The sequence below is a fragment of the Halichoerus grypus genome, chromosome 6 (genome assembly GCF_964656455.1).
Source record: "Halichoerus grypus chromosome 6, mHalGry1.hap1.1, whole genome shotgun sequence".
NCBI lineage: Eukaryota > Metazoa > Chordata > Mammalia > Carnivora > Phocidae > Halichoerus > Halichoerus grypus.
This window is the reverse complement of record NC_135717.1, coordinates 154607202-154630808: the sequence shown is the minus strand read 5'-3', so window position 1 is coordinate 154630808 and position 23607 is coordinate 154607202. Positions and strand designations below refer to the sequence as shown.

The 23607-nt window shown below is 46.9% G+C and overlaps 1 protein-coding gene across 2 annotated transcripts in view; it reads right to left on the bottom strand.

Moving 5' to 3' along the window:
• Window positions 1-2327, bottom strand: part of ELK3 (ETS transcription factor ELK3) — a 70931-nt gene extending 68604 nt beyond the window's left edge. The window contains exon 1 of one of the 2 annotated variants that reach the window (XR_013449317.1): window positions 1951-2327. The gene's annotated coding sequence lies outside the window, so the exon portion shown is untranslated. The remainder of the gene's footprint in view (window positions 1-1950) is intronic. The other variant, XM_036085858.2, reaches the window with a different exon arrangement.
• Between the last annotated feature and the right edge of the window lie 21280 nt (window positions 2328-23607).

The window sequence follows — 23607 nt, the reverse complement described above, 5'->3', positions numbered from 1 at the left end:
TAGGCAGGATCATTACTGGAAACTCTAAAAACACTTATGGACAGTCTTCTTCACTGTCTGACCCACATGCCCTCCTAACACAATTTGTAATTTTATAATCCCCATAAATTGAAACTCATAACTGACCTATCCCAAATAAATGTGTGCCACAGACAGAGAAAAAGGGAGAGAGATCAGAGGGTATTTTGTTTGGCAATAAAGCAATAAGGCTCAGAAATCGATTTGAGCTCATGAATAGATGCCTGGAACACGCTTTAGTTTCTCACCTCCTCTGGCTCCCTCACCCCCCGGGCCCCCTCCAACAAAGACACAAGCACAGATGAGAGAGGATGGGGGTGTCTGAGCTGCTTGGGCAATAGAAACTTCACACGCACACACACACCGTACGCACAACCAGGAAAGAAAAACCTGTAAGTCCGAAATCCAAAATGGCCCAAGTGACTTTAAAGTTTTCAAGATACTGCCCTGAAAAAGGTTGTCGGGCAGCTGCACCTCTAAGTAAATAAAGCGGTGACTTGTGTCCCTCTGCAGCGCACCACCGCCCCCCCTCCCCCCCGGGGCTGACAGTGGTTGCACAAAACCCCTCCTGTGCCGAGCAGCGGAAACTCCTAATGAGATTAGTTGGTGTGTGTGCAGACATTACTTAGCAGTGACTAAAGGGGCTCTCTCTTCCTGCAGCAGCCAGTGGAAAATTCAGGGCACTTTTTCCCCCTGCAGCAGCAGAATCCCTGTAACCCTCTCCCCAGCCAACTCCAACAACAACTCAGCCTCCCCCAGCCCCCCTCCGGCTGGGGTGCTGGGGGTAGTTAAAGACTGGCCAGGGGCTTCCAAAAGCGGGAGGGTAGGAGGGGGCCGGCGGGGAAGGGGCGGGGGACCCCTCGAACACTACAAAGGAAACTGTAAAAGGCACAAATACATAAACCTGAGAAGGAGCAAACCAGTTTCTTTGTGAGCTCCTCCAGTGAGTCATTTTCAAGACGCTGTCTGCTGCCAGTTTCAAAGCGGAAGCGCATGGCAATTAGTCTTGCCGTTTCCAGACAAGCCAGAAACTCTCCCGACACTCGTTTTTTTTTTTTTTTTTTCTAAAAAGCCCCTTTTGCAGTTTCTGAAATAACATTTCTTACTCCCACCCCCACCCGCCACCTAAATGCAGCTTGTCCTCAGGATGATTCGGTTCAGAAAACTATAACAAAACCGAGACCTCTTATTTGTCTTTTTTAACTCTCCAAAATTTTAATTCCTCCTCCCAAAAGTTACAGTAGCATTACAGGCCAACATTCAGTTGCAAGCTGAAGAGCCCCTTCCTTAAGAGCTGGGGGCTCCAAGACCGTCTGCTGCCCGGTCCTTCGCCAAAATCGTGTCCAGTAAGGACTCTGCTGCCTTTTAAAGGTCCACCTGGGCGTGCGCCTGGGGGCGATGACCCGGGCGGGGGTGGGGGTGGGGGGTCACCTGCCGAACGAGAAGGGACGCGGCCCCCAGCCCCGCGTCTTCGCTCCCCACGCCCTCGGCTTCCCCCTCCACCCTCGTCCTCTCCCCGAATCGGAGCATCGGTGCCCACTGCCACCCCAGGGGAGTCCCGGCCCCAGCTGGAAGGTCGGCGGTGGTCCAGCATCCAGGCACGCAGCCTGCCCCGTCGCCGTCCCTCCCAGGGACCCTAAGTCTCACCGTGCCCTCCTCCCCCCCACCCCCACCCCGCGCGCCCCCTCCTCCGAGCTGCAGCGCAGCCCCAGGGCAGGGTGCCGCCGGCGCAGGGTCGGACGCGGCGCGGAGCTCCAGCGGGGCCGGCGGCGCGAGCGTTGGAGCATCCCGGCGGCGCCCCCTCCCCAGGGCCGCAGCCCACCCCGCGGCGCCCACCAGCCCCACCCCCACCAAGCCAAAGAAAAGAAAGAAAAAGCACCCCGACGAAACTTTGCAACTGTCCGAGCAACAGGCAGAAACCCTGCTACCTACCCAGATGTGGGGGAGCTTTCAAGATCCTTCTTCGGGGGAATTTCTAGGAGGAACCGGGCGAAAGCCCCCGACTTTCCATGCTGACAGGCGTCTGCAGACGGTCTGTTGCTCTTGTAATGAGATCCTGATTTTTCCCCCCTTTTTTTTCTTTCTCTCGCTCCTCTTTTTTTTTTCCTCTGGTGTGTGTGTGAGAGCAGGAAGTTGGAGCAGTCAGGCCGAGCCGGCTCACTTCCTTTACTGCATTATTCCCCAGGCGGTGTGCAGTCTGTGTAAACAGGCTTTTCCGCCCCGCGCCGCGCGCCCCGGCCGCGGCTGTGCGCCGGGGCTGGCCGCCGAGGCCCGCGCATACTCCGCCGCCGGCGCCCCGCGCGCTCGCCCCGCACCGCGCCGCGCCCCCGCCCGCCGCGCGCCCCGCTTCCTGCTCGGCCACCCCAGGGGAGGAGCCTCCCGACCCTCTGCGACTCCGGGCGGCCGCAGCCCCTCCCCAAGGCGGGGGTGGGGGGGAACTGCTCGGCCAGAAACCCAGAGAAGCGGCAGCCCCCACCCCCACCCCAACCCGGGGCGCCCGTGGCGACCCCGGGCGGCGGCGGACCCGGGGATCCCTCCTCTGCCCGCAGGGTCCCTGCGCCGGGCACTGCAGTGGGGTCGCGCCTTGCCCAGTTGGCCTGGGAGGGAAGGCCCGAAGCGGGGAGGCCGCTAGACTGGCTGTTTTCTGTTAGCTGGAATGGCTGAGTTGTGGGGCAGTGGGGCACGGGGAGTGGGGTGCAGCGTTAGGTGGCTCTAGGCACAGAGCTGCTTTTATCGTGGGTGGGGACGTGACTGCTTAGGATGAGATGTTGGATGTGCAGAAAAGGAGGCACGATTTCTGTCTGGGGATGCACACAGTTCCTGTCTGGGATTAAAAAAAAAAAAGCCAGAGCTCAGAGTAGGGGGCCCACTTTGGGGAAAAGAATGAGGAGCCATAAACTGGAAGCCAGGATTCGCCAGGAAGAGATCTTTCTGGCCATTCACTATGGCCTACCGCAGGCCCAACCTTTCCTGCCTTCTAAGGAGCTCCAGAGGGAAATGAGCAGCCACCCCGGGGCTGAGTGACTGAGGCTTCAGAAGGAGGCTCTGTGGTCGCAAGGCAGGACTACACAGCGCGACGTCCCTCGGGGACGGCCCAACCGGAGGACTCAATTGCCCTGAGGCTGAGGGGGCCTTTGGAAGGACCCCTTACCCTCACCTCTGCTCCAACCCCAACTGCTCACCTTCCGGAACCCTCCATTTCTGTGCCTCCACGCCCTAGCCAGGCGGACCGCTGGTTCTCAAACTTGAGTGTGCACCAGCATTAAAATACTGGTTGCCTGGGCCTCACCTGCCAGAATATCTGATTCAGTAGATCTGGGGCAGTTCTCAGGCCGGGTTTACTGTTTGGAATCACCTGGGGAGCGTTTTGAAGACTACTGGTCTCTACGCACAACCCAAACCAATCAAGTCAGATTCCCCACTTTGTTGTTTTGGTTTTTTTTTTTAAGATTCTTTTATTAATTTATTTGACACAGAGAGAGAGCACAGCAGGCAGAGCGAGAGGGAGAAGCAGATCCCACCCCCACCCCCGGCAGAGAGCCGGGAAGTGAGGCTCTATCCGAGGACCCTGGGATCATGACCTGAACAGAAGGCAAATGCTGAACGGACTGCGCCACGCAGGCGCCCCCCCCCCGCCCCCACATTTTGTTTCTTATTTTTGCAATTTTTTCTAAAGATTATTTGCTCATGAATCTTTCACGTCTACTAAACTGTGGGTTTCTAAAGGGTAGGCATTGTATTTTACTCAAATTTGTGCCAGCTCTCCACCCCTAAGTGCCTGTCAGAGCACCTGAGGCGTAGGACAGTCCATCTCCCAGCATTTGCTTCCGGGCTGATATGGATAGTTCACTGAGAGGTGGGAGGGGGCCTGCCAAATCTCTGAGAAGGGTGGGAAACCGTGAGGTCTGAGAGGTGGGGGCAAGATAGGAGAGCAGAGAAGGAGAATGTATGGGGAAAAGAGCTGTTTATCAACCCCTGATTTTCTACAGCTAATTTTACACGTTAGGGATTATCCTTGTAATCCCTCGCTGGCTTCCCTTGTCACTCGGGAGAGCGCACTCCGTGTCCCCGTGTGATCCAGTGATCTGTGGACCGGGAGAATGTAAACTTACTTTATTAGCCTTCTCTGGGAGGAAAAAAAATCACACACACAATTGAGAACACCATGTTGCTTTATTTTAAAAAGTATATGCCAAAGCCAAACACAAGTATATTTTAAACCAGTGGCTTTCATGATTTTCATTGTATTTTTTTGCGATAAATCTTTGTAGAATCCTAATATGTATGACAAAAAACGTGTACATGTCTTCATCAGGCAGTTGGATTGTTTTGAGGAAGCACGCCCCTGTTTAAAGCACTCCTGAAACATTTATGGGCAGCCCTAGGGTTTCTCTGGTCAAATGAAGGCCTCTTAAGTTTTCCTGGTGTTTGAGATTGTGCACACCACTGCTCCCAGCTCTCCACATGAATGAGTAATTCAGAGCTGACTCTGCTCTTCCTCCTGGCACAGGGAATAACTTTTACTTTTAGGTGTCTCCAGCGTCTGTCCTTTGCATTCTCAGGGAAAACTGCTGTCTTAGCTTGGACTGCTATAACAAATGCCATAGACTGAAGAGCTTAAATAACAGACCTTTATTTCTCATAGTCCTGGAGGATGGGAAGTCCAAGATCAAGGTGCCTGCGGATTTGGTGCTTGGCGAGAACCCTCTTCCTAGCATGGCCCCCTCTTGCTGTGTTCCCACATGGCCTTTTTTCACACAAGTGGGGTAGAGAGGGAGGAAGCAAACCCTCTGGTGTCTCTTCTCATAAGGACACTAATCCCACATGGGAGCTTCACCCTCATGACTTCATCTAAACCTAATGAACTCCCAAAGCCCCCACCTCCTAATACCATCACATTGGGGGTTAGGGCTTCAGTGTTCACTTTTGGGAGACACAAACTTTCAGGCCATAACAACCGCTATTTTTTTCCCTTTCCTGCCCACTATCAAAAAGTAGCCAAGAGGTGTGGCATTTAGGATTGTATGATCCACACTCTTCTTTCTATGCTTTTGTTGTAAAATGAATGGGAGTTAAGACTGCATGGGCTGTGAGTAGGAATTCTTTAGGAGCCCTTTTGAGCAGCTAACAAGGCCCAGGCTCATTCATTTCCACTGGCCAAGAGAGTGTTTGGCTCTTTCAGCTTTGATAAGAAGAGCTGAGATCTCAACAGAGATGGCGTTAGCAGCGTGATGTGTTGGAGGGTGCTGGGGCCCAGTGGAGGAGGGCCAGCCTAACCAAACCCTATGGATAAAAAGTGAAGAAGGGCTGGGTCTCCAGAATAAAATAGAAGCCCTGGTTCCAGGAGAAGGGACGTATTAGTCAGCTTTTGCAGGGATACTGCAATGTGACAAACAACCCCAAGACTCAGTGACTTACAACAAATGGGTCTGGGTTGGCTGGGTTTTGGTCTGTTTCACACATCTTTTCATTCTGGGACCTGGGCTGAAGGAACAGATTTGACTTGAGACATATGGTTCTCTAGAAAGGCAGGAGCTCAAGAGAGGTGAGTGGAGACACATGAGGCCTCTTAAAACGTCTGCTTAGAATTCTCACCCCCTCACTTTGACTCACAATCCATTGGGGAAAGCAAGTCATATGGCCAAGTCTAAAGTCAGTGGGACTGGGGGAAGGACAGGGAGGGAAAGGAGAATTCTGAACAAATAATACAATCTACCACAAGAAAAAATGCATGTTGGATATACAAAAATAGCAAATCTGTCAGGTCCTTCATAATTTAACATTTCACAATGTATAACAGAATGGGATGCTTTGAAAAGTAAAAAAATAAAATATGGATGAGGAAGCATAATTAGGGCAAGAGATGAAAATAAGTTTTAGAAAATATCAACTAAAATATTCTAGAATATAGCAGAACGAATCATATATAAAACTTATGAATCGATGGTATTAAACATGAATTGATAAATTTTGGAAGAAACTCAAAAGTGGTTTGCCATCACTGCTTTGAAGACTGCGTCAGTTGTGGAGGAATATGGCGAGGGGCTGGGAATGGAGAGCCAAAGCCTGATGGGAAGACAGCCCGCTCAGGTGGAAAGTATACATTTCCAATCAGGAATTTTGGGATCCAGTCCCTTACCTGACTTGTTCTAACTATGTGACTTGACTAGGTCCACTCACCTTCTTTGAGCTTGCATGAGCATCAGTTTTTACAGATTTTTACAGTGAGTGCCAATTTTACATTAAAACAACATGTGTTATAGGCTAAGATTCAAAGACATTCATAAACTTCATTTGAAAGAGTACTTAAAAGAATTTTATAGACTTGTAGGCAGACCCATGTGGGAGTCTGCTTTCCTCCTTTTGTGTTGTTAGAGGTCTTTCGGTGGGGACATTTGAGAAGCATTGATTTGGACCATCTTTTTTGCACTCAGACTGGCCACCCATTGGCACGAGGTTGGCAAATTATAGCCCACAGGGTCTGCTGCCTGTTTCTGTATGACTTTTGAGTGAAGAAGAATTGACTTCTTTTAAAAGTTTTAATTGTGGTAAAAAAACAAACAAACAAACAACAACAACATAACATTTACCACCTTAATCTTTCTTTTTTTTCTCTTCTGAAGTGGTACATGCCACTTCCACTAATACATTTCATTGGTCAAAGAAAGTCATCTGGCCAAGCGTAACATCAATGGGATGGGACCGTAATGCCCCTACAGGGAAAGCATGGTAAGGAGGAGCTACAAGGAAAGGATGATGAATGTTTTTACATTAGTATAACCTACCCAATAACTGTTCAATGCTATAAGTTTTTACTCACTCTTCCACTCTCACAAGTATTTAATGCTTTCTCCGCTCCTTCAGCCTCCAATACTTCTAATCCCATCCTACTTCCTGTTGATGACCTTGCATCCCGTTTCACTGGAAAAAAATCAAAACAATCAGAAGAGAAGTCCCAAGTAATCCCACCTACCTACCTACCTGCATTTGTAGTCAAATATGCTACCTTCCCTTGGATTAACTTCCCACACTCCTACTTAGGGCTGACCCCTTCATTGGTCTACTACATCGTATAACCTCCACCTACTCAAATTCATTGCCCCAGCTACTCTTTTCTTACTTCCACATTGTCAGTTTCTACCCTGTGCTGGAGAGTTCCCATCAGCATGCCAACATGTAATTTTTCCAATCTTAAAAAAACAAATTACCTTGACCTTGTTCCCCCTCATGATACTTCTCTATTTTGATTTCTCCTCTTTGAAAGGGCAGTTTATGCATGCCATCACTATGTTCTCCCTTTTAATTCTCTCCTGAACCCACTACCCTATTCATGTCTCAGTGACCTTGATGTTGTTAAGCCAACAGCCGGTTCTCAGTCCTCACCTTCCTTGAGCCAACAGCAGCCTGGAAATAATTTCTCCACTTGCCATTAGACAGCACACGTACCTGGTTTTCATTCTCTCTCTCTGACCACTGCTTCCCAGTGTTTTTGTGTTCTCCTTCCCCATTTCCCTGACTCCCCCTTGGTGGAGTACTTTAGGAAGCAGTAATGGGTTTCCTTTCCTCTGTCTATACGCTCTCTTTTGCTAAGTTAATCCAGGCTTATGATTTTTAAGCACATTCTACTTGCTGCTCTCTCAAATGGATAACTTAAGCGTGGACCCCTCCCATTAACTCCATCCTTGTAAATCCAGTGCCTATTTTATGTCACCAATTGGATTTCTGATAAGCATTTCTAATGTAACATGTCCTAAAATCATCTCAAACTTCCCCCAAACCTGCTTCTCTTATAGACTTTCTCATCTTAGTAAGTGGCAATTCTATTCATCCATGTGTCCCAGCCAAAACCCTTGTAGCTATTCTCGATTCTCCTCTTTCTCTCCTTCAGAATATCTGTGTGACCCATCCACAAATTCTGCTAGCTCTACCTTCAACAGATATTTAAAAAATTTGATCACTTCTTACCAGTTCTGCTGTTATCACTGAAATCCAAGTCACCCTTGTCTCTCTCATGGATCATTGCTATAGCCTCCTACTTGGTCTTCCTGTGCCATCCTAATCATTTCCAAGTACACAGTGTGGTAGTGTTCAGTGTGTTCCTGTTGTTACGTAACCAATCTCTAAAACTTTTTCATCATGCAAAACTGAAACTGTAGATCCATTAAACATAGCTTCCCACAGCCTTTGCCCTAGCCCCTGGCAACCATCATTCTACATTCTGTTTCTATGAATTTGACTACTTTAGATACCTCATATAAGTGGAGTCATACAGTATTTATCTTTTTGTGACTGGCTTATTTCCCTTAGCATAATGTCCTCGAGGTTCAGCCATTTGTATCATGTGACAGGATTTCCTTCCTTTTCAAGGCTGAATAATATTCCATTGTATGTAGATACCACTTTTTTAAAAACCATTATCTGTTGATGGACATTCGGGTTGCTTCCACCCCTTGGCTATCATGAATCATAAGAATTTACATTTTTAAACTGTTGAAAACACGGGGTGCCTGGGTGGCCCAGTTGGTTAAGCGTCTGCCTTCAGCTCAGGTCATGGTCCCAAGGTCCTGGGATCGAGCCCCACATCAGGCTCCCTGCTCCCCTGAGAGTCTAAGGTTGAGCCTAGGATCCATATTTCTCCACCCAGGCATCCTCTCTCCCCATGAAACCCTTGTAAATGTTTTCCTCATCCTTTGCAGTGAGCTCAAACCCTATCTCCTTTGAGAAGTCTTCCAAGACCCACCAGATGAAGTACATGGGCCATTTCTCCTAAACCCCCAGAGCATAGTGTTTGAACTTTATGGCTTAGCATTATTCATATGACTGTTGTACCCCCCACCCAACATTCCATCTCTAGATCGCCAATGCCTGCCAAAACATGCTAAATTGTTGTTGTTGTTGAATCAATCAATTCATCAGTAATAATATTTTGGTTGGATCACTCAATTTACTGATAATAAAAGGAATGATATACCATAAAATTTTGTAAGTGATGTTGGACAGTACTGATTGAGATGTGAACCATCATCAGAAGGGAAAACAATCAATGACTTTGGGAGGGCATTAAAATGGATTCCAAGCCTCAGATTTTTTTAATTTCAAAACTGATTGAAATTCCTTAACCCTGTAACCTCCATACTCACCCCAAATTTCCATTGTAGCAGTAGAGAGGAAGGGAGAATAAAACACAGCGTTCGGGTGTCACAACTCCACAAACTGTGAGTTACTGCTGTAATTTCCAGGATGAGTAGAGCGAGACACGGTTCTGACCTGCTGCTAGTCAAAATCGCTTCCTGCATGATAGAAATGTGATGTCCAGAAAGATGCAAATAGTCTTGGGCCTTTTCTTGTTCAGTGATACCCAGCATTCCTGTATAAGCAACTGCTTTGGATTTTAAATGTGTCGATTGAGAACACAGGGTATTTGATCTCTTGTTTGGATCCGAGGTGTTGCACAAGCCTTGGTAGGAAGCTGTAGTCCTTCTTAGGCAGCATTGGACAGAGGAGGCCCAGGAAGGGACCACCCGGTGGGTAGGACGTCATGCTGTGCAGTAATGATCAAGATAGGTAAGCGGCTATTCAGGGGGTTTCAAAACTAACTCCTTAATGGTAGAAAAAGCTAAGAGGTTGATTATCACTTTTTAAAAATCCCTGAAACTCAAAAGAGAATAGTAATTTGAGAGCAGCCAAGGAAGGCCTGGGGCCACAACTAGGCTTGCCAGAGATAATAGTAGAATAGGAGTCTTCAGAGCATGTAGAAGCTCCTGGGCCAAGAACAATGATCCAATCCCTTCTCGAGGGGCCGGTTGCATGGGTTGATAGGCTTTGTCTAGCGAGGCTGGAGCCCTGCGAGGGTTTGGATACCAAATCAGAATAAATGGAATTGTTTCACGTGAAACTTCAGGATATTCTGAAACCAAGCACCTGCTCCTGTTGCGGCCCAGCACAGAGACGGGGAGAGGGCATTTTCCCCACATTGGCATTGAACCTGGTACTCTTTGCCGTCGTGAGGAAGCCCCTGAACAAGGGAGCCAGAGAATAAAGAACATGGGCAAACATGCTCCTAAGATCCCTGTGGGACACCCTGAGTCCCTCATGTCCAGTAGGAAAGAGAGACGGAAGGTGTCACACTGGCAAGTGTAGGAGAAAAACCAGGAATACTTGGCCCAGCTCCTTCCTTCCTCCTCTTGGGATCCTGCTTGTCCCAGGAACATACAGTCTCTGTTCTCCATGCTGGGGGAGGCCTGCAGTTTTCCAGCTTGGCCCAGGTAGGTAAGTTTAATCTGGGAATGAAACAACATCTAGCCAGTTGTGCCCGTTCATGGAAGGTTCATCCTCCAGTTTAGCTTTTTCAGTGGTAAGACTGTCATTTGGTTCTCCATCCAACTGGCTCCAGTGTCTCTCTGAGTTGTTTCTGAAATGGGACCTGGAACAGAGGTGGTATTTATTGGGCTGGGGGTTTACCCGCCCAGCTCATGCACGACACCACTCTTGGAACTCTGAGCAGTAGCTGGAGTATACTGTGTTTGCAGGGCTGAGTTGCCACAGAAGCAGGCAAAGGTTAAACAATGTCATCAATGAGGCATCCTTGGTCCCAGGGGCCTCATGCGTCCCCACAAGTTGACAAGGCTCTGAACATAATCCAAAGATGGAGGAGAAGAAAAACGCCATTCAGCAGGCTGCTGTCCGGAAGCAGGCACCATGGTTTGAAGGTAAAGGAAGCTGGGTGATGTCACGCTATTGAACTAGCTTTAAATTAATCCACTTCTGTAGGGCCCTGTGAGGGTTCTGAGGATCGAGGCTAGAGTGAAATGAAGGGGAGTAGCATCTTCTCCCTGGAAAATGTCAGTAAATACTCTTAACAAGGGGTGAGACCTGATAATATTACATCCATCCCCCTTCAGCCAGCCCCATAGCAACATATATGTGTTGAATAAATGCCATGGATACTCAGGGAGGAAAAATTATTATTAGAAAATGTATATAATGCCTCAGTCCAGAAAGTACCATTGAATAGATGAACTCAATCGGCCCCTAATAGCACGAATCCTGTGTTATATTTGATACAACCCGAGGAGTAGAGATATTCAATGATCTAGCTCAAGGTCACACAGTAAATGAGTGACTGCAATTAAAATCCAGGTTTTCTGGTAAAAATCTAAACCCTTTCCACTAACCTTCGCTGTGTTACAACAGAGGACCACAGTACCTAAAGAAAAGGAGCCCAGGAAGGAGAGGCAGAGAAACCACTGGAAGTGCAGGTTCTCGCACCAACTTGTCTTCCCACCTTCCTTAGATTCAGCCCCTTCCCCTGGAAAACCGTGAACTGAGCGCATTGGAGCAGAAAGTGTCTAAGACTCTGAATGCTGTGAAGGTCCTGCATGGTTCTTAGCATTAGCTCACCTCCCATCTCAGTAACTCAAAGCAATTCTGCTTCAGAAGCCCATGCACAGGATCCGCTCAGGAGAAGACGGGGGCATTTCCATCTGCCACCTAGAGCAACGAATGGAAAACTTCCACTCCAACCTACAGTAGGAAATTAAGTTTATATTTGAACCCAATGCACACATACATGGACTTGAAACAGGTTTCAGAAAACAATTTTTTTTTTTACTTCTTTTCTAATGTTTACTGTATGATAGTTTCTGATATTTTCTATCCTATTTGTTTAGCAAATGTTGGTTGTCGCTCACCAATTTGATTTTATGAGCCATGAATGGTATGACACACACAGATTAGAAAGCTGAAAATTGAGAGGTGGTGGTGGTGGGACAGAGCATGGGAAGACAGGATCACAGAGGCCAGAGAGGGCAACTAGGAAAATTGGCTATCATGCCAAGGGAAAGTATGTGGCTGCGTGAGTGTGAGTCAGTGTCCTTCTAAACATCTCCTCATGCTTTCACATATGTCTTCCTTTTTTTTTTAATTTTTTTATTGTTATGTTAATCCCCATACATTACATCATTAGTTTTAGATATAGTGTTCCATGATTCATTGTTTGTGCATAACACCCAGTGCTCCATGCAGAACGTGCCCTCCCCAATACCCATCACCAGGCTAACCCATCCTCCCACCCCCCTCCCCTCTAGAACCCTCAGTTTGTTTTTCAGAGTCCATCGTCTCTCGTGGTTCTCCTCCCCCTCCGATTTCCCCCCCTTCATTCTTCCCCTCCTGCTACATTCTTCTTCTTCTTTTTTTCTTTCTTAACATATATTGCATTATTTGTTTCAGAGGTACAGATCTGAGATTCAACAGTCTTGCACAGTTCACAGCGCTTACCAGAGCACATACCCTCCCCATTGTCCATCACCCAGTCACCCCATCCCTCCCACCCCACCCCCCACTCCAGCAACCCTCAGTTTGTTTCCTGAGATTAAGAATTCCTCATATCAGTGAGGTCATATGATACATGTCTTTCTCTGTTTGACTTATTTCGCTCAGCATAATACCCTCCAGTTCCATCCATGTTGTTGCAAATGGCAAGATCTCACTCCTTTTGATGGCTGCATAATATTCCATTGTATATATATACCACATCTTCTTTATCCATTCATCTGTTGATGGACATCTTGGCTCTTTCCACAGTTTGGCTGTTGTGGACATTGCTGCTATAAACATCGGGATGCACGTACCCTTTCGGATCCCTACTTTTGTATCTTTGGGGTAAATACCCAGTAGTGCAATTGCTGGATCATATGGTAGCTCTATTTTCAACTTTTTGAGGAACCTCCATACTGTTTTCCAGAGTGGCTGCACCAGCTTGCATTCCCACCAACAGTGTAGGAGGGTTCCCCTTTCTCCGCATCCCCGCCAACATCTGTCATTTCCTGACTTGTTAATTTTAGCCATTCTGACTGGTGTGAGGTGGTATCTCATTGAGGTTTTGATTTGGATTTCCCTGATGCCGAGTGATATTGAACACTTTTTCATGTGTCTGTTGGCCATTTGGATGTCTTCTTTGGGAAAATGTCTGTTCATGTCTTCTGCCCATTTCTTGATTGGATTCTTTGTTCTTTTGGTGTTGAGTTTGATGAGTTCTTTATAGATTTTGGATACTAGCCCTTTATCTGATATGTCATTTGCAAATATCTTCTCCCATTCCGTCAGTTGTCTTTTGGTTTTGTTGACTGTTTCCTTTGCTTTGCAAAACTTTTTATCTTGATGAAGTCCCAATAGTTCATTTTTGCCCTTGCTTCCCTTGCCTTTGGCGATGTTTCTAGGAAGAAGTCGCTGCGGCTGAGGTCGAAGAGGTTGCTGCCTGTGTTCTCCTTTAGGATTTTGATGGACTCCTGTCTCACATTGAGGTCTTTCAACCATTTGGAGTCTATTTTTGTGTGTGGTGTAAGGAAATGGTCCAGTTTCATTCTTCTGCATGTGGCTGTCCAATTTTCCCAACACCATTTGTTGAAGAGACTGTCTTTTTTCCATTGGACATTCTTTCCTGCTTTGTCAAAGATTAGTTGACCATATAGTTGAGGGTCCATTTCTGGGCTCTCTATTCTGTTCCATTGATCTATGTGCCTGTTTTTGTGCCAGTACCATACTGTCTTGATGATGACAGCTTTGTAGTAGAGCTGGAAGTCTGGAATTCACATATGTCTTCTGTCTCCCCAGGCACCTTCCCACCTCTGTCATGAAGGTATCTTCCCCAAATGCAATATTTAAAGGGTACTTTTGAACGCCCTAGCTTGGTTTATCACTGGCTTATGAGCTGGTCAGTCAACAAGTTGCCTGAGGAGCACTCGCTTGTGTACGTTACAGGCTGCTATCCTTTTCATGGTGGGACATGTGGTATTTTAAGGGGGCGGCGCATGACATGGCCAGGGGTTCACCAGGTAAAGGCTGATTTAGCTAGCGCTCTGTGGATAGCATCACCTTGGTGATGGTCTGAGCCTGAGCTAGCAGGGGGAGAAAGTGGGTCTATACTTCTGAGTGTGGCCCTTTGGTCTTGGGCTTTACCACACAAGGCCTCGTACATAGCTCGCATGTTATCACCAAATGATCTTACTTATGCAGTCACAGAGACAGCCAGACAAAATCAATAGAAGGCATTCATCGCACATCCTTAAATTTCCATCCTATTCTCCAACTACACCGCTTAAAGTGCACTAATATTTTTGTGGGTCCCTAATTTATATCTTGCTAGCACAATATTATTGCACTGTGTTTTCTTTGTAAAAAGCCAACATTAGTTCAAGGCAAACAATTAAAATACACCACAAGTTTTATAACTATCTTTTAGCATTTGTCCAATTTGTAATATACCCAGAACCTCAAAAAATAGTCGTGGTCTATGCCTTTCTCAACTTTGAGAGGCCCCACCCCCAGGGAAGATCAGATTTTTGGTGACACAATTTTCTTGGTATATCTGCAAGTGAATTCACTTATAGTAGAGAACATTCCTTTCTCAGAGTGACTGAAATGCTTGTCTCTCCTGCCAGAGAACCCCCTCGGTAACCAGAAAGCCAAATGAACATTTGAGAATTTGTTGCTTGGTGATCCACAATAAAAGCACCATGAAGTGAATATCTTATCATAGAGGGTGCTCTCTGGTAACCAGAAAACACCCATTTCCCAAATACATTGCCCCAACTCTACATTCTGCTGGACAGTCAGGTCGAAGATGGCCTTTCTCTTTGTGCTCCATTCTTGACCACACCATGTTTGGACTGAACATTCTTTCTTCAGACATTAAACTCTAGTCAAGTGGCTGTTCTAGGAGGCCTTGAAGATGTCCGTTTTCTTCCCCTCACATGTAGAGTTAATTTGTTTAGTTTAATTTTCCAAGAGAAAACTCACTTCCAAGCCCCAGGTCAAATCTCCCTGTAGGCACCACACACTCCCAACCTGACATGGAACAAGACAGACACCATGCCTGACCCTGAGGATTTACCAAGCTAAAATGGTGGGTTCAACCAAGAAATCTGTTCTAAACAGATAAACTGGAGGCAGCGTGGTTTGGTGGAGAGACCCGTGTATTCAACAGCCTAGGCTTTCCTTCCAGCCCTGTCTTGTGATTTTAGGGAAGACACTCAGCCTCCTGTCTTGAAAATGGTGGGCCTGAGGTGGGAGGTGGTTCAGAAAACTTCTCATGACTAGAACTCATTCATTCATTCATCAGATATGATTCCTGCCTCTAAGGGACTTCCAACCTATAGCTTCCAGCTCTAAAATTTCATGTTTCAAAATACAATGATAATCAGAGAAGTTTATTAGTGCAAGGATAGGTTGACCAGCTTAGTAAGGCCATATGCTACATGGGAAGGGCTCCCACCATGGAGGCAAATGGTCCTGGTTCCACGACCTGGGCAAGTTCCTTTATCACTTTCAGTCTCCGTTTCTTCTTCTATAGAATGGGTGTAATAAGATCTACTTTGAAGCATTGGGAGGATTAGAGCTAAAATGCACAAAGTACCCCACACATAGTAAGCATTCAATGAACCACCTCTCCCAATTTCACTCTTGACCCTCAACATCCATCTCCATCCAGGCAGCCAGACTGATTTTTTGATTGATCTTAAAAATGTAAACTGTATCCTATCACTTAGGACACTCCCATGTGCCCACCCAGGCGTGTGGGTTCTCACCTCCACATATGGTGGCCTCCAGGGCCCTGCATGATCTGGCCTCTGCCTCCCTCCGCCCCTCACCACTCCCTCCAAGAGACCACATGCCTCCTCTCTGCTCTCAGATAAGGTAAGTTTACCTCAGGACCTTTGCTCTTTTCATTTCCTGAAGAATTCTTGGTTCCTCACCAATCAGATTTCAGCTCAAAGGTCATAAGGTCAAAGAGGGCTTTGGGGTCTATACACCCTCAGTCCAGTCACTCTAGCACATTTTCCCATTTCATTTTTGTAACGCCAGCCCCAAATTTTCTTATTGGCTTCCCTGAGTATTGTCTGCCCTGTCTCCCTCAAGAATATAAATTCCCCAGAGGTAGATTCCTTGTTTTATTCACTGTATCCCCAAAACAGAGGCAATGCCTGACACATAATAGGTGCTCAATAAGTATTTTTTGAATTTATGTTGTTGTTGTAATTATTACCATTATCATTGATGGCTGCAATTTATCTGAGAAGAGATCCCTCAGGTAATGTCTGAATCTTGAGCCGGAAGAGGAAACTAGTTTTATGCCAGAAACACAAAGCTGAGGAGGACTAGTGGAAAACTCAGGAATCAGGAGGAAGGAGAACGTAGGCCTGGAGGGCGCCTTTCAGTGCAGTAAAGAGACTGTTGGATTTTAAGCTAAGAGGTCTGAATACTAGCCCGAATTTTACCACAAGCTACCCCAGTCCTTAACTCCTCAGGCCTTAGTCTCTTCATATGTATGATAAAAAAAAGTTCAGAACTAACTGGCCTTAAAAGTTCCCCAACTTTGTGCCTTTAGGACAGGGCCACTTCTGTGGTAGCCCAGAAAAGTACTTGCATGAGATGCTACAGAGAAGCAGAGGAGGAGGGAGAGACGGGTGGGTGCCTCCCGGCGAGCACCCATTCTGATCCACTCCAGCGCCAGCCCTTCCCTCAGGGCCTCCTTCCCAGACAGGGCCGGGCACAAGGCAGCCGCTCACGAGGTATTGACTGAGCGAATGAATGGAACCACAGAGAGGGGGGACTGACAGCTCAGTGACTCAGAAGGAAGGACCACTGAATCACCAAGCCACTTCCTGTCTTGCTCAGTGTCTTCCAAGCCAAGTCCTAACAGGGTGGGAAGGTGGCACAGAGTTTAAGCTCTAGTGGGTCTATATGCAACAGTGCCACACAGAGAAGGCCCTTCAGGGTCAAGGGTGTGGGGAGCAGGGGAGGAAACAAAATAGTCACTTAACCTTTCAAGTTCTTAGCAGCAAACCCTAACATACAGCTAAAAGATCATACAGCCTGATTCCTTTTTCAGAGCAATCAAGTCAGTTTCTAGAATGTCAGCCATAAAAGGGGCTGTATCAGCTATCTAGTCTTGTGTAACAAAGCACTACTTAGGTGGTGAAAGCAATAGCCATTTTATCTGCTCGCAGTTCTGTGGGTCAGCGATTTTGGCTGGGCTCAGTGGAGCGGTTCCACTGTGCTCTTGCATGGGATCACTCATATGACTGTGTTCATCTGGCGACTTAACTGGGTTGGATGGTCTAACTCCATGTCTGCTGGTTGCTACTGGCCTCTGGCTGAGCCCTTCTCATCCTCAAGGACACTAGCCTGGGCTTATTCGCATGGCTGCAACATCATTTCAAAAGGGTAGGAGCAGACGCTGAGGGCCTCTTAATGCTGAGACCCAACCATAGTGTCCCTTGTGCTCCATTCTATTAATCAGAGCAAGTCACAGCGCGAGCCCAGAGTCAAGGGGAGGGGAGACAGACGCTACCTCCTGATAGGAGAAGGAGCCAACTTACATTGCAAGGGAGACAAACATGTAAGGATGGAAGAAACTATGGCCGTCTCTGCCAACAATCTACTGCAGAAGCCTCGAGGCTCACGCAGGGCTCTCATCACACACACACACAGGTGCAGTGACTTGGTCAAGTTCAGAGAGTTAGTGGCACATGTGGGATGGGGACCTGCGTCTCCATCCAGTGTTCCATGCCTTCAAGAACCTCTTGCATCTGCAGCCTTATCTTCTTTATCCAAACCTATTGACAGAGCCAGTCTTCAGAAGCACCCCACTTCTCAGCTTTCCTGCTTCAGATTTGCAGACCAATCCAGTGGCAGATGTAGGAACTGAGTCCTTTTCCAAGGCTACAGCTGCCTTCATGCCATGAATCTCCTTAATAGAAAAGGAGATCCCAGTCCATCTTCTGGTCCTTTGGGAGCCTGTTGGGCCCCCAAGCCTCAGGTAGATTTGACAGGGCTTTTCACTGGGCTCTGTTACAGTCACTTAATGCAATAGCACTTTGTAGTTATAGTTTTTAAAGCAATATGTCCATAGAATATCTTGAAAAGGTAGCAAACCCATCTGTTAGACACAATGTGACTGTCAAGAATTAGTTCACCAGAACAGCTTCTGAAAATGAAGCCTGAAGGAATCATCATCATCATCATCTAATATTTATTGAGCTTTAACTACATCCAAGCATTGCCTCAGCATTGACACGTACCAGCTCAGTAATTCTCATAACCACCACATGACATAGGGATTATTGCTACCCCTGTTCATAAAACTGCTCTCTTAAATGTCACCTTTGTGTCCAATTGCCAAATCCAAGATCTTATTTATAGCCTTTCGCCTTCTCAACTCTGCATAATTTGAAAATACTTATTCAGTCCTTTATCCACACATTCGTTCTATTGGGTGATGAGACCTGGTCTCCATGTAGGTGATAATCACAATAAGCAAGTTAAAAACATTTCTTGCCCTCATGGACCTTCTTGTCTGGGGAGATGGATAGGCACTGAATAAGCAGCAGCCTGAGGGTTGTGAAGAGGGAGGTGAGGGGGCCTGTCACCTGGGTGGCTCAGCCGGTTAAGCGTCTGACTCTTGGTTTTGGCTCAGGTCATGATCTCAGGGTCCCAGGATTGAGCCTTCTGAAAGATGAGTCTTCCTTCCCTTAGTTTCTGGGAATTGAAACTCTCCAGATTCTAGTTCTTATTTCTCTAACCACTCCTTCACTGGTTCCTTTTCCTCCACATGCCCTTTAAACCCGGGCATCCTCCGGGGATTTTTCCTCCTAGCTCTTTCTTTCCTCTCTTTCCATTGGTGAGCTCACCAGTCCTGCTTCCGCCATCACCCCTGCTTCCCCCAGGGTTTGGGTCTTGCCTTCTTCCCTTCTGGTTCCATGTGCTTTCCCTGGGAGCTCTCCTGTGCTCTATGGCTTTAACACCTGCCAGTTCCAGGATTGCTGCAATGGTCCGGGCAAGTTCACTGGGGGCTGAGAGCAAGCACTGGCTTCGGAAAGGGAGAAGGCTCCCGGAGGCACCCGGCTCCATTCTGTCAGCTCGCACCACCATTCGGAACCATCACCCAGCCAGGAGAGTGCTCAGCGACGCCACGGCATGCCCAGGAGAGACCCCTGTGTTATGGGCGAGAAATACCCAGAGTTAGCCAACAGCCCGCATCCTCTTGTCTCTCACTGTCTCCTCGGCCCCTTTCCTTGTGGCTCAGCCCCTCCAGAAGGGAAGCACTGCTTCGGTGCCAGCCCTGCAGAGGTCTGCAGAGATTGGCAGGGCACAGGAATGCCTGAAAGCTGAGACCACTGCAGGATCCAGCAGGTGCGGGCAGCAGCTGTGGTGGTCTTGGCTCCGACCCGCTGCCTGACCTGTAGCGCCCCACTCCATTGACCTGGGCCTGCTGTCCCTATCTTTCAAGATTTTTTTTTTTTTTTTTTTGACAGACAGAGAGAGACAGCGAGAGAGGGAACATAAGAGGGACAGCGGGAGAGGGAGAAGAAGGCTTCTGGCAGAGCAGGGAGCCCGACGCGGGGCTTGATCCCGGGATCATGACCTGAGCCAAAGGCAGACGCTTAATGACTGAGCCACCCAGGCGCCCCTGCTGTCCCTATCTTGATTTACTCTCAGACTATGTAAGCGTTTCACTATTGCCCTGACGGCTCACACACAGTTTGTTACTGTTGTTGTTTTCCCCCACAAAATAGAGAAGTGTTTCACATTCATTAAACTGAGTTGAAGTGAATTCGCCAACTGTTAAGAGGAGCCGCAAGGTGCCCAGGGGCCCTGGGTCCTGCCTACTTCTTCTCCTGCTACCATTCACCCTCCCGCCGCCGTGGGCCAGCCCGCCATCCTCCCGCAGACCCGGTGCTCTCCCCTGCTTACCGAACTTCTCGCTCAGGTCCCGGCTCTAATATCACTTCCTTCTAGAAGCCGTCCCGGAGGGCTGCCTGCCAGTCGTCGGTAGATACCCTGATTTAATGTATTCAAAGCACTAGGGACTTCTTCTTCATAGGATTCACAGTCATGATGACATACTTACCCGGCAGGGCTGAAACATAGGCACCATGGCTCTGGGGTTTTTTAAATGATTTGCTAAATTTTTTTATTTCTGTAAGTGGTCTCATTTGCTCCCACTCCTGCTGATGGTGGGGGGGGAGGTGATCTTCAACGTGCCAATGAAAAGTAACAGCCTCTTCCAGTTTAAAACAATCTGTTTCCCCAGTCAGTTAATTCAAGGCTGAAAGTTGCTGGCCTTGGTACTATCAGGACGCGGCAGGGCACCGTTACCTCCATGTCTGCAACTTGGGGGTCAGCTCCACCCTCCAGCCCTCGCTGGCAAGGCGGCATCTCGGGCTCGCTGGCGCAAGCTCACAAGCCGGCATTCTCAGCTGCCTGGGGAGTATGTCTTGAGGAACTTCTACATCCCGTACAGGCCACCCACAGGCCAAGAGGAAGTGGGGAGCCATCTCAGGCCCCTTTCTGTGGAAACACGCCCATCACCATTTCAACTCCACTGTGGCTGCCCCGTGGTTTATGGGGTGCCCAGAGGGAGAATTTCCTCTAATGTCCAAGCGGAAGGCAGAGCCCAGTCTCCTGCGATCTGACTCCCCCTCTGCCACCTGGACAGTCCTGCATCCCTGCGCTGAGGTTTGCTCAGGAGGGAGGGACCCGAGTCTTTCTCCTCCTCCACTCTCCTGCTAGTGGAGCAGGGTCTTCGCTTTCCTTCCAGTCTCAGGGGCCCCTGTGACCCCTGACGTGGTCTCTGTGGATTATGCTTGGCTCATGCTGAATGAAGCCCATGATCCAGGTTTGCCTCTCCATATGGAAAAGCAAGCTTTGGAAATGAACCACTACCTTCCCGCAGCTGCCACGCCCCTTACACTTTTTCTTTCTCCCACAGTTTGCCTTTTAGGATTGCTTGCTTGCGGATTTAAAAACCGAGTCTGATTCCCACAGCTGAGCAGTGACCTTTTTCTCCTAACTCGCGTCCACCCTCACCGAATCCATCCATTCACGGGCAGGGGCCACCTGGTTTTCAGGAAACAGAAACCACCTCAGGTTAATGTTTTTAAAAAAGAAACTTTTTTTTTTTAAGATTTTATTTATTTATTTGTCAGAGAGAGAGAGAGCACAAGTAGGGGGAGCTACAGAGGGAGGGGAGAAGCGGGCTCCCTGCTCAGCAGGGACCCTGGGACCCTGGGATCCCCAGAACCCTGGGATCATGACCTGAGCCGAAGGCAGGCGTTTAACCGACTGAGCCACCAGGCGTCCCAAAAGAACTTCTTCTTATAGTAATTTGTGTGAGTCTTTGTTGAAGGTCTACCTCTATAATCTCTTTGGCTCAGTACTGTTACTGTCTTTGTGACTAATACACATACGTGCGATTAACATAGATTTTGTTGCATGATTTAAGCCAATTGATATAATTCATAATAATGATAAAATGTCCAAATTGTCAGGGACCATCGAGATCATTTAGTCTAATCCTTTTATTTTAGGAGAAGAAACCTAAGGCCCGAGTGATTAAACATACTGTTCAAAGTCACAGAAATAATGGCCCGTGTGGATCTTGAACCTCTCATTTTTCTGCCCCCAAGTTATTACTGTTTCCCAATTCAGCCAACTGCCTTCACATGGCATTTCGTTTGCCTACGTCTCTAAACCCAAACTAGGTGATTTCATAGAGAACTAGTTGCCTCGATTGATTGGTTTATGGAAACAGAACTTCTTTCCCCTTCTCCTTGTCTTCATCTAGCCTATATAGATATGTCATTTTCAGAATGGAAATAGTTTATTTTTTCATGATTACCAAAATTCATACATTCTCATTATAACAAAAAAAATCTGTAAAGAAATCTTTACACTGTGTTTCTAGCACTTAACATAGTGCTGGTAAACACTGAATTATGTTGAGTGAAGAAAAAAAAAGTCATGCATAATTGTGCTTTCTATTTGTACATATATAATAAAAACAGGATTAGATATTTATTTTTCTCTTACCAGATTCCTTAAACAAACACAGCAAAACAGATTCAAATAAGAAGTAGCCCATTCAAGGAAATCACCTGAGGAGACGATATTCTTATTTCGATGATGTTACTGTTGCTAATACACGTATGGAATTGTCTTCCAAGATTGTTACTAATTATTTTATTCTCAGTATGAACAAATATTCTTCCTTTGATGGATTTTATTTGGAACAGGAATATCATTGGAATAATGGTGAAAAACGTGGGTGTTACTGTTTTGGATAAAAAGCAAGATGTGAATATAAAACAATGAGGTTGACATTTGCCATACATCTGCTCATAAATTGCTTTGAAGATTAGCCCCCACAAGGAGTCCCAAAATGTTTCTTGCAGGGGCATCACAGGAAGCGGCGCCTATCCTCCGAGGGGACCACTTAGAACGTGATTTGCATCTGAATGTAAAAATTCCAGTAGGTGGCATTTAAAAGACAATCAGATTGGTTTATAGTAATATTTTTGTACAATATCAGACTCTTACAGAAAACTGTAGTTGTAGGGAATTTAGCTTAATAAGATTGTTTGTTTTTGTTTTTAAGTAAACCTTTTTAGGTCTTCCATGATCTGGGCTGGAGGCGATCAAGGAGTTTCTTCTCCGCTGCAAGGAGCTTTCTCCCAGTAGCTGCTTTGAATTTGTGCATTATTGGTTTGCTTCTCAATGTCCGTCTTTAATTTTCTGGTACTTAGTAACAATTCACAAGAGGAGTGAGCCTCTTGTGTACTTCTGCACTTCCTAGGATACATATTATTGGAGCGGAAATTCATCCTGGCTTCACTTGAGGGGGCACAAATGTCTCCGGGGGGCCAGGTCGGTCACATACCTTGAGTGAAGAGGGTGTCTGTAAGAACAGTGCCTGCCTGATGACAAAAGGCGAATGACTGGCAGCCTCAGTGCTGGAAGGCAATTGGGAATAGTGGGGACTGGGGAAGTCAAAGGACACATCCCCATGCAAAGGAGGCTAACTTTTACCCCAGGGGAGTGAACTCAAGGTTATTAAAACTTCTGATCTTTCCTTTTGATAAGCTGGAAATCTGGGTTTTTTAATCTTACTTCCCTTGATTTTTAAATGTCAACCAATAATTCAAACACACCAGAGAGGCAGAGGAGCATGATGGTCAAGAACTTGCATTCTGGAGCCAAACTGCTTGGGTTCAAATTCCACCTCTGCCATTGATTAACTGTGCCACTTTAGGCAAGTTACTCAACCTCTCTGGGCCTTCATTTCCTCATCTGTAAAATGAGGATGGTCATGTAGTACCAATGTCATAGGTCTGATGTGAAGATAAAATGAGTTGATATATGTAAAATATATATATGCCTGGTCTATAGTTAGTGCTACAGAAATGTTGGTTTTTGTTCTTTAAAATGAGAAGTCATTGTGTGGGTTAAATAAAACACATCTGCAGGCTGAATTCAGCTCATAGATTTCCAATTTGGGCATTATGGTCTAGAAACAGGAAAGAAACCTTTTGGTAAACTAAGACCCTTTGTATAAAATTATACTCACTATCTCAGCATACTCCAAAGCACATCAAGAGTTTACAATAGGCTGTAAAAGTCAATCTGACGCTTAGTAACTCTCCAATTTTCTGATGAACACGGTAGTCACTCAGCTGATCCACGGCAGAGGTTGGGGGAGGGGTTGTGCGGCTTTCCATTTCACCTGGGCAGGGCTCTGGAGGTATGGCAGGC